Source organism: Eschrichtius robustus, chromosome 7 (assembly GCF_028021215.1).
Source record: "Eschrichtius robustus isolate mEscRob2 chromosome 7, mEscRob2.pri, whole genome shotgun sequence".
Taxonomy (NCBI): domain Eukaryota; kingdom Metazoa; phylum Chordata; class Mammalia; order Artiodactyla; family Eschrichtiidae; genus Eschrichtius; species Eschrichtius robustus.
Window position 1 is genome coordinate 126051918 of NC_090830.1, and position 10709 is coordinate 126062626.

Genomic DNA, 10709 nt, shown 5'->3' on the forward strand with positions numbered 1-10709 from the left:
GAGGCCACTTTTGAGAAGTTAGCTTCCAGGAATAAATTCCCTTGGGAAACTCCGAGGGCAGCTTAAATCTTGAGAAAACAACTCATTAGGAGCTTGGGGAGCTGTTTAATTGCCCTGTCCAGCCAAGATGCAGTGCTGCCGTGCCAGCTGGATGAAAAATAATGAAGTCACTAGAAGTCCCAGTTCCCTCCCTGTCTGCCCACGTTCCCTCCTGCTTCCTCTTCCTCCTCTCACCCCAGGCACTGTGGCCCCCTGCTGCCCAGAGACCCTTGCTGTGGTGTTCAGTAACCTGTCTGTCCCTGGGGCAATCAGATTCTCAGAAAGAACATACAAAACCAGGAAAAGGGTTGTTTTGTTGTACTGTTAATGTATTCATCTGGAAGCTATGTTTACAAAGGTATAAGGGTTAAATCACATAGAGCTACTACTCATCTCTTCTTAGAAAAGTATGACAGCTCAAGAAATTCATCCAGTCTTGGAAAAGCTGTGATTTTCGGTTGCCATGGCCACACTCGCCTCGTCTCTGTCCCGGTCCTACACCGCAGCAGGCCAGTTGCAGGCTGGAGGACAGTGCAGTGGGGCAGAGGACCGCTGGAAGGGGAGCTGGGAGGCTTGTGTTCTGGTCCCAGCTCTGATGCTAAAAAGGAGCTCCGAGCTTCTGAAGCAGGAGTGCTGCACTATAGATCTCAGTCTTTTCCAGAAGGAACATTCCATGGTAATTATCTGAACACAAGGGACCTTAGACCCTTTAAAGGGGATCTAGCATGTGAAACCACTTGGTACTAGGGGGCATTCTCCCACAGTGTGGGTTAAGGTACGGGGCAGAGCCTCCAGCTCCTTGGGGAAGGGGGCATGGGGCAGAGGTCGTTTCTCTGATCTTGTCCCCTAGGGGGCAGCACCTAACCTATGCTGGCAACTGGCTCTCTCCCCTAGGACCTGGAATCTGGAGAGTTGACCCAAAGAGATGGGCTCAGGTAGAGGTTGTTCAGGGTGGCAGCAGCTGAATTGCCAATGCAATGGCCGTGGTGGGGCGTGTCCAGTGGTGTCAACAGTGATGTCTCAATCAAGCTTTTCCTGTGGCATGAACGTGACTGTAATCGCTGTTAACTTCCATGGTCTTGCCTCTTTCTCTGCTTCATGTTCAATTTTGTGAGTAACCCAATACCTTCAGTAAGGATTTGATGTTTTCTCTTCAGCTGGCCGGCGTTGATTTCGTTTTTTTTTTTTTTTTTTTGTAAGCGATTTTTAAAAAATTGAAGTATAGTTGATTTACAATGTTTCAGGTGTACTGCAAAGTGACTCAGTTATATATATTCCTTTTCAGAGTCTTTTCCATTATAGGTTATTACAAGATATTGAATAAAGTTCCCTGTGCTATATAGTAGGTCCTTGTTGTTTATCTGTTTTATATACAGTAGTGTGTATCTGTTAATCCCAAATTCCTAATTTATCCCTCCCCACACCTTTCCCCTCAGAGTTGATTTCTATTGTTTGTAACCAGGAACCTCAATCAGAATCTTGATGAACTAATTACCTCGCAGTTTGCTGTTCATGATTGAAACCATTTTAAGGTCTCACCTAATCCCAAAGATGTTTAGGTTTCAAGGAGGATGCTGGCATCAGTGATACCTCAACTTGAGGATGCCATATAGATATTACTTCAACTGCTAGCTCTGCTCACTTGGCAGTGGCTACATGGGGTGCTGTGCTGAGGATTCTGAAGCTAAAACTCACTAGTGATGTCTGCCAGTAGGGAGAGGGGAAAGTGTGGCCGTGCCCCTACCATGCAGATGCTTTCCATGCTGTGATATTTTGCTTTATGAGAAAGATATATTTGGTTATTCAGATGACCAAAATATATTCCTCACATATATTTGATCTTTGTCTGCAGTTCTGGCTCACAGCTCCCCAAACCTTTGGAATTTCCTAACTGTTGAGAGTGATACAGGTGTCTTTTGTTAGGGAAATGAGGTGACTTTTGGAGCCATCCCAGGGTGGGGACTGGCTGCGGGGAGAACCAACTGTGTGATTAGAGGGTTGGAACCTTCAGTCCCATCCCGATTTCTGGGGAGGGAAGAGGGGGCTTGCGGTGGAATCAAGAGCCCTTGGCCAATGATTTAGTCAATCATGACTATGTAATGAAACCTCCATAAAACCCCCAAAGGACAGCTTTTTGGCTCCCTTTCCCAGAGAGCTTCTACTTGGGGGACCCAGAACACTTCCATGTGCCACCATGCAGGGTCCCAAGCTCCATGAGGACAGAAACTCCCTTGTTTGGGACCTCGCCCTATGTACCTCTTCATCTGGCTGTTGATTCATATCCTTTAATATCCTTTTACAATAAATTGGTAATCTAGTGAGTAAACAGGTTTTCCTGAGTTCTGTGAGCCATTCTAGCAAGTTGATCAAACCCAAGGAGGGCGTCATGGGAACCTCTGATTTAGAGCCGGTTGGTCAGGTGACAACCTGGCCTTGAGACTGGTGTCTGCAGTGGAGGGCGGTCTTGTGTGACTGAGCCCTTTACCTGTGGAATCTGATTCTGTCTCTGAGAAGGTAGTGTCAGAATTAAGCTGAATTTCTGGACACTCTGCTGGCGTCTGAGAATTGCTTGTTGGTGTGGGGAAGCTTCCCCACACCAACCCAATGCACTGGAATTGGGTCCAGGAACCCCTTTTGCACATGCCTACACACAAAGGGGGAATTTCAGGGGGTTGGAAAGATGCATTTGGTGGTAGTCGTGGTGGTGATGGGTTATCCCAAATCCCCTCAAACTTCTTGCCTCTGTGGAAGGCAGCTGAACTCCCTTTGTCATCATCCTCTGGCAGGACAGCCTCTCTGACAAACCAAAGTGCAAAACCAAAGATGAGATCAGCATCCCTCATGAGGCCCGGCACAGAGAAATGCAGTGTGAGCTGCCCCAGTGACTGTAGCCACACCGCCCAGAGGACCAGCCTATGGAGGTCAGAGTGTCAGAGCTGGAAGGGCTCTTAGAAGTCATCCACTCCAATATTCCCATTTCACAGATGGGAAAAACTGAGGCCCAGAGAGGGAAGGGATGACTTGCCCATGACTCCTCAGTCAATTTAGTGGCAGTTTGGGGTTTCACACATCAGTTGGCTCTCAGCCGAAGTTCTTCCCATATCACCACCGTCTCATATCCACTGGACTTTAATCATCTCTATCTTTGGAATATCCCACAGTATTAGTTTCCTGTGGCTGTTGTAACAAAGTACCCAGAACTTAAACAACACGAATTTATCTTAGAGTTCTGCAGGTCAGAAGTCTGACGCAGGTCTCACTGGGCCAAAGTCAAGGTGTCAGCAGGACTGCTTTTCCTTCTGGAGGCTCTAGGGGAGAATCCAGTTCCTTGTCTTTCTGGCTTCTAGAAGCAGCTGACATTCCTCGGCTTGTGGTCCCTTCTTCCTGCATCATCAAAGCTAGCAGGAGCTGATATGTCTTTCTCACATTGAGTCACTCTGACACTTACTGTTCTGCCTCCTCGTACTTTTAAGGACCTTTGTGATTACTTTAGTCCCATCCAGATAATCCAGGATAATCTGTCAATTTTAAGGTTAGCTGATTAGCTACCTTAATTCCATTTGAAGCCTTAATTCCCCTTTGCCATGTTAGGTAACTTATTCCTAGTTTCCAGGGATTAAGACAGGGGCATTTCGGGGGCGTCATTATTTTGCCCTCCACATCTACCTTCTCTCTGAAGTCAGGATTTCTCATCCTGAAAAATCATTTTTTTTTTGGTCCTGCCACCCATGCTAAGCTCCTCAGAGGAGGGTCTATTCTTGCTATTTCCCATCTTTTACCACTCACTCATTTTTTTTTCTTTAAATAGAGATATAATTCACATGCCATAATAGTCACTCTTTTAAATTGTACGATTTACTGGTTTTAGTGTATTCAGTATGGTGTGCAACCATCACCACTATCTAATTCTGGAACGTTTTCATCACCCTAAAAAGAAAACCCATGCACATCAGCCGTCACTCCCAATTCCTCCCTCCCTCAGTCTCTGGCAACCACTAAACTACTTTCTGTCTTTATGGATCTGCCTATTCTAGCCCGGACATTTCACATAAATGTTATCATAGAACATGTGGCCATTTGTGTCTGGCTTTTTTCCCTAAGCATGGTGTTTCCAAGGGTCATTCACTCTTATATACCTTGCAACCTGGCTTCTGTGAACCTGCCCCGCGCTTTACCTCCTGAGCTCCCCATGACATCCATTCTGCAGTTCCCAAATTTCATGGCCTTTCTCAACCCTTGGTCAGTCACTGGTGGCAACCTCCCTCTTAGAATATTTCCTCCTTGGCTTCTGCCATGATGCCTCTTCTTGGTTCTCCTTCCATCTCTATGCTCTTGCTTCTCCTCTGGCCCAAGTCTCCCCTGGTCTTCTGAAAGGAACTGCCCCACAATGTTCAGCCTAGGCTCTCTGCTGTTTCCTGTATCCCAGAGGTTCTAGAAGCCCATGGGTGGAACCTTAGATTGTGGACAACATTTTGTGTATGTATCCAACGCTTTCATCTGCTTCTCAAATGGGTCCATGAATACTAAAGCGTTGTAATCTTTCTGCCTTTGAGAACTGAGGTAGCCAAGAAACATTGGGTTGCAAGTGACAGAATCCCAAATTAAGCCAAGTTGAACATAAAGGGAATTTAATGACTTACATGCCTGGAGTAGTTCAAAGAACTCAAGGAAGCACAGCAGCTTTGGGGGTTTGGGGGACTGGAATTGGGAACACGTTGCTGTCAGGATTCTCGATTTCTCAACTCTGCTTGTCTCTGCTTGGCTTATTCTCTCCTGCAAATTAGCTTTTTCACATACCACAAAGGATGGTACCTGGCAGCTCTCAACTCCTTTGCACTCTGGGACTCAAAGACCAAGCCCTTCTCCTTCAACTCCAACTTAAAAATCCTGAGGAAGGGCTCTGAACACCCTGTGTTGGGTCATAAGCTCACCACTGGAGCAATCGCATGGCCAAGGGAGTTGTGTGCTGGGATCAAGTGGGGTTAGGCCTGTTGTCTACCCTTGTATTTTGTGGGGCAGGGCTCGGCGGTCCTGCCAGACACCCCTAATGGGAGTGGAGGGGGTGAAGTTCTTCGAAGGGGTGTGTGTGCATGTGCTGGACAGTGGATGTTTCCTTCAAGAGCTCCCCAACCACTGCTGCCATGACTACCACCATGTGGATAACTCCCACAGTCCCCAGCGGCCAGGTGCCTACAGAGGTCTACCTGGTGGCCCACCGGCACCCCCGAACTGAGCATCTCTGGTCCCCCCAGTCTTTGTCAATGGCACCACCCCCAGTAAGTCTCCCAAGCTTCTCCCAGCCCCTTGCCCTCCTGAATTGCTGTCCCCCACTCCTACCTAGGTAGTGGCTAAGGCCCACTGATCTTAGTACTTCAACATCTTTCCCAGCCGTTGTTCTCATCCCCAAGGCTCCCTCTTTAGGTCAGACCCTCAGTGCCTCTGGCTCGAGCCACACTCCTGATCTCTTAGCGAGACTCCCTGCCTCAAGGCAGATTCGGCCACCATCTATGAAGGCCCCCCTCTATGCCAGAAACGTGCTCAGCATCACTTAAAAAAAATCCTCATAACATTTCCATGAGTAGGATAGTGTTATCACTGGTTTACAGGTTAGGAAAGTGAGCCTCAGTAAATTAAGGGCTTGCCAAAGGAGGGAGGGGGGGTGGAAGGAGGATTTGAACTTGGCTCTCTAATTCTGAGTGTGGTGTCTATTCTGGCTCCCCTCCACTGCCTTTTCAAATAGTTACCTAATGAATTTATGAAAGATTACGTTATGCTGATTTCTTTCTTTTGGCTCACACAGCTGTTCTGAAAGCTTTGTAGTTTATAAAGTAGAGTCCTTAAGCAGACCCAGGCCTTGCCCATTGCTCACAAAGGGAAATGCTGCGGAGGTCACCCTGATATCTGGGTCTCCCTGAGAGCTCTGTGGGGGTCCCTCTCTCCCACTGGTTGCCTGGGGGCAGCAGGAGGGAAGAAAGCCTGTTTCCTAAAAGAGTTAAGCTGAAGAATCCAGTGTTAAGCACTTAACACTGAGTGCTTGATAATTAGTAAACACCTGATAAGAGTACTTATCAGAGAGCTACACGATATGAAAGTTATAAGATAGTTAACCGCAGCTTTAAATTGGGGGGCTGGGCTGGGGGTGGGGCTACATTGTCCTGGCTGTCCCGGAGGAGGTGCCCTGTGGCCTCCTCTGGGAGGCTTGCAAAGGCTCTGGTGTTTGCTTGTTTATGTGCTGGTTTTCAGTCTCTCCCCACTCCCCCCAAATAAGCTCCAAGTGAGGACCTTGCCTATTTTCTCTGGGACCAGTGCCAGACACAAGAGTAGGTGCTCAATAAATACTGTTTGGATAGATGGATGGATGGTTGGATGGAATGGAGGGATGAGTAAAAGAGTTTCTAGTTAAAGTCCTAGAATGAGATATTTTGAATTGTTATTACATCTGGTTATTCCACCCAATGGCAATTTGTTTTCTACTGAGTAGACCAAGTGTGCCCAAACAGGGCAACTCTGCAAGGACAGGGCGTCTAAACAGTATCTGAAGGCTCTGTGAATAAGGCCCTCCCATGGTTAACTTCCTGCTATAGAACATTGGGTTGCTCTCTAATTGACCTTGAATGAGGCGGTGTTTACAGCTGCAACTTAGCAGCCATTGATCTTGAATTGATTAAGCCAGCATTTTGAAAAGCAGAACTACAGGAACAGGGACAAAGAACCCCATGTACTGAGGATTTCACACCATCCATTCACCTCCTTTGCATCTAGTGTGTGTGTGTGTGTTTTTAAAAAATAAACAAACAATTAATGAATTACTTAGAAAGAAGAGGAAACAGGTCCAAGTTTTTCTCAGCAGGAGGGCAGACTGGCTGCCCAGAGCCTTGAAAGGGCATTCCCAGCCCTCATTAGTTCTAACTGGAGAGGTCTGTCCATTCTCCCTAGAGTGGGCAGCTGATCAGGGCTTGGCGGGTTGGGGCTTCGTCAGGGATTGTAAACTCTTTGGATCTGCTTTTTTGTGTGTGTGGCAGTTCCAGCACTTGGCAGGGCACCCGTAAAGAGCAGAAAACTTGGGGTTCTCCTCTTGGCTCTGCCTGGCTGAGCTTGACTGGGCAAGTGACCTCACTTTTGGGGCCTCGGATCACTCGTCTATAAAATGAGGGCGTTGGAACAGGAACACTGATTTCCAAACCTTTTACTTTTTTTGCCCTGGAATCTGTTCTTTAAACAAAAGCTAACTGGGCCACCTCTCCCCCTACAACACGTTAAGACGAAGTTGGGAAAAAAAGATGGGGTAGGAAGAGGCAGCATGGTCCCATATGCCCCCACTCCCAATCTCCAGTCTGAGAGGGGAGCTCCATGGAACCTCCCAGCTTCTGTGGCACACTGTTTGAAAACCACTTCAGGCTCCCATCCAGCTCTAATTGGAGTTGTTCCTAATCAGAAGAAGCCTAATGCTTGTAGCAGGTAGGAGTTGTGCATGGTTGCTAGTAATAGAAACCTGACAAAGGTTTAAGCAGATTGGGGGGGGGGGGCGGTTATTCATTCATTCGTTTATTTGGTAACAAGAAGTCTGAAGGAAGGCACTCCAGGCCTAGTATGGCAGCTCCAAAGCATCATCTGGGAGAAGAGGCCCAGACTCATTTGATTCTTCTGTTCCATCATTCTGAGCATATGGCTGCCATTCTCAAATCTGGCTCATGGTCAGAATATGACTGCTGAAGCTCCAGACATCACACTCACATTCTAAACAAGAAAAAGGAGGAAGGGGAGAAGGGCAGACAGGCACATGCCAATTCAGTTTGCTCCCTTTAAAAAGCTTTCCCGGGTGCATTAGTGAGGGTTCCAGCTGAAGTCACCTTGGAAAGAACTAAGTCACATGACTACTTCTGAGTGCAAGGGAAGCCAGAAAACATTAGCATCGTTGTTTTTAAACCAAGGTGTGTTGGCATCCAGCATAAAACCAGGGATTTGCTAATAATGACAAGAGGATGGATATTAAGTAGGCCACAGGAAAAACCAACAACAGCTAACACTTATTGAGCACTCGTTAAGTAGCAGGCACTATGTGGAGAACTTTGCATGCATTATCTCACTTAATTCTCATAACTGCCCAGTAAGGTAAACACTTACCATTCCCATTTTATAGCTGAGGAAGTTGAGGCTCCGAGAAGTTAAGTGACTTGGCCAAGGTCCCACAGCAAACAAGTGATGAAGCCAGGACATTAACCCAAGCACTCATGCTAGAGTCCAAACCCTTAACCACCAGGTTATACCGCTATGGTAAAGACCAAAATGTAAATTACATGCAAGGCTTTTCTATGCTGTTTCAGCATCTTTAAAAAAGGGAGACACACAGCAGCCTACAGAGTGCCAGGGCCTGCCTTTTCTGCTCCTCTGCAGTTTCCACATTGTCTTTCTCCTGGCAATGACAGCAGCGGTGGCAGACTGAATCGACTATGTTGCATTTACCAGAAGGTAAGTGTTTTAGATACGGTTTGGAGGGAGTTCAGGGGAAACATTTTCAGGCACTCGACTTACAGAAATGATTTATGAAGCAAGATTAAAAGAGCTAAGTCTGTATGGGCTGGCACAATATGAAAGGGTGGGAGGGAAGAAGGCGACACAAAGGTCAAGCATGTAGACAGCCCGAGAGTTCCAGAAACCTAGGGGAGGGCTGCAGTAGCATGAGGCAAAGGGGTCACAGCTCAGATCCAGTTAAAAAAGGAGAAAATAGGGCTTCCCTGGTGGCGCAGTGGTTGAGAATCTGCCTGCCAATGCAGGGGACACGGGTTCGAGCCCTGGTCTGGGAGGATCCAACATGCCGCGGAGCAGCTGGGCCCGTGAGCCACAATTACTGAGCCTGCGCGCCTGGAGCCTGTGCTCCGCAACAAGAGAGGCCGCGATAGTGAGAGGCCCGCGCACCGCGATGAAGAGTGGCCCCCGCTTGCCACAACTAGAGAAAGCCCTCGCACAGAAACGAAGACCCAACACAGCCATAAAAAAAAAATTAATTTAAAAAAAAAAACTTAAAAAAAAAAAAAAAGATGCTTCTTCAGTGCTCCGTCTGCCATCAGCTCTGTGACGGGAGGTGGGGTGGCTCCCGCCTTCATGAGAGCCAGGAGGCACCATCAGAAATGGAGCCGTTTGCTGGGGCGCTAATGGTGCAGGTAGAACTCAGAAACTTGGTCTCCCGAGAGGAATGGGCAACGTCTTTAAGTCGAGTTTCATATTTATAGACCACCTGGGCAACATTTTTCTCTTTTAATCATCACAATAATATTATCCCCATTCTGCAGATGAGAAGCCTAAGACAGAGCTGGCTCAAGTGACTTCAGTTTCAGGTGACATCACACACCCCAGGCAGTGGCAGATCCAGGAGTGGGGATGGCATCAAAAGTGGCATCTTCACTCAGCATAGCTGCTGGCACATCACAGTTGCACGGTAAAAGTCATCTGTATCAAATCCATGGACATATCCCTTGTCGGTCAGCATTTCTCTTAAGGGAAGTTCAACTTCAGTTTGTTCATCAGGAGAAAGACTTACCGAAGAGAAAGTGGGAATACACTCTTGTTAAGACCAAGGAGTAATGCAAAATAAATTCTTGTGAGCCAACACGGAATGAGTTAGCTACTAACCTGGGATTTTATTTTCTAATTGAATTCTTTTTTTGTTTTAAGGAGGGCTTTCTGGGCTTTTGGTAACATTGTATATCTTGATCCATTTGTGAAAATGCATTGAGCTTTATTATTTGCATACTTGAATTAAACTAAATATTTAGAAATGTTCTTTAAAAAAAAAAAAAGGTCCTAAATTGGCATTCTGGTTAAGACTGTGATGTGGGCGGGTCCCAGCAGCTCCGGCGGCGGCGGCGGGAGGTGTGGCAGCGGTCAGGCAGCCCAGCTTCACGAAGCCTCTTGGCGCATCTCGGCCCGCAGGCACCTGGCACGCGCCGGCCCCGCCACCACGATGCCCAAGAGGAAGGTCACCTCCACCGAGGGGGCGGCAAAGGAGGAGCCCAAGAGGAGATCGGCGAGGTTGTCAGCTAAACCGGCTCCTGCAAAAGTGGAAACGAAGCCAAAAAAGGTGGCAGGAAAGGATAAATCTTCAGACAAAAAAGTGCAAACAAAAGGGAGAAGGGGAGCAAAAGGGAAACAGGCCGAAGTGGCTAACCAAGAGACTAAAGAAGACTTCCCTGCAGAAAATGGAGAAACTAAAAACGAGGAGAGCCCAGCCTCTGATGAAGCAGGAGAGAAAGAAGCCAAGTCTGATTAATATCACACACCTGGTCCTGTCAGTGGCCCGTCTCCCTTCTTGTACAATCCAGAGGAATATTTTTATCAACTGTTTTGTAAATGCAAGTTTTTTAGTAGCTCTAGAAACATTTTTAAAAAGGAGGGAATCCCACCTCATCCCATTTTTTTGTGTCAGTGCTTTTTTTAAAGAGGTGAAATCATTTGCTGGTTGCTTATTTTTTGGTACAACCAGAAAATAGTGGGATATTGAATATGGGAGGCTTCGATTGTCTTGGGTGTCAAGCTTAACATTCTATAGATGAGGGGTAGCTTTTATATCCTATAATACAAAGCATACTAAATGGCAGTCCGAAGTCAGTTGTGCATTTAATGTCTTAAACATTTTAAATTACTTCTCTTCCCATGTTGTTTTTGGTAGAATT

The 10709-nt window shown here is 46.9% G+C and overlaps 1 pseudogene; it reads left to right on the top strand.

The window, feature by feature from the left end:
• The first annotated feature begins 10000 nt into the window (after positions 1 to 10000).
• LOC137767806 (non-histone chromosomal protein HMG-14 pseudogene) lies at positions 10001 to 10306 on the top strand (annotated as a pseudogene).
• Positions 10307 to 10709: the final 403 nt, after the last annotated feature.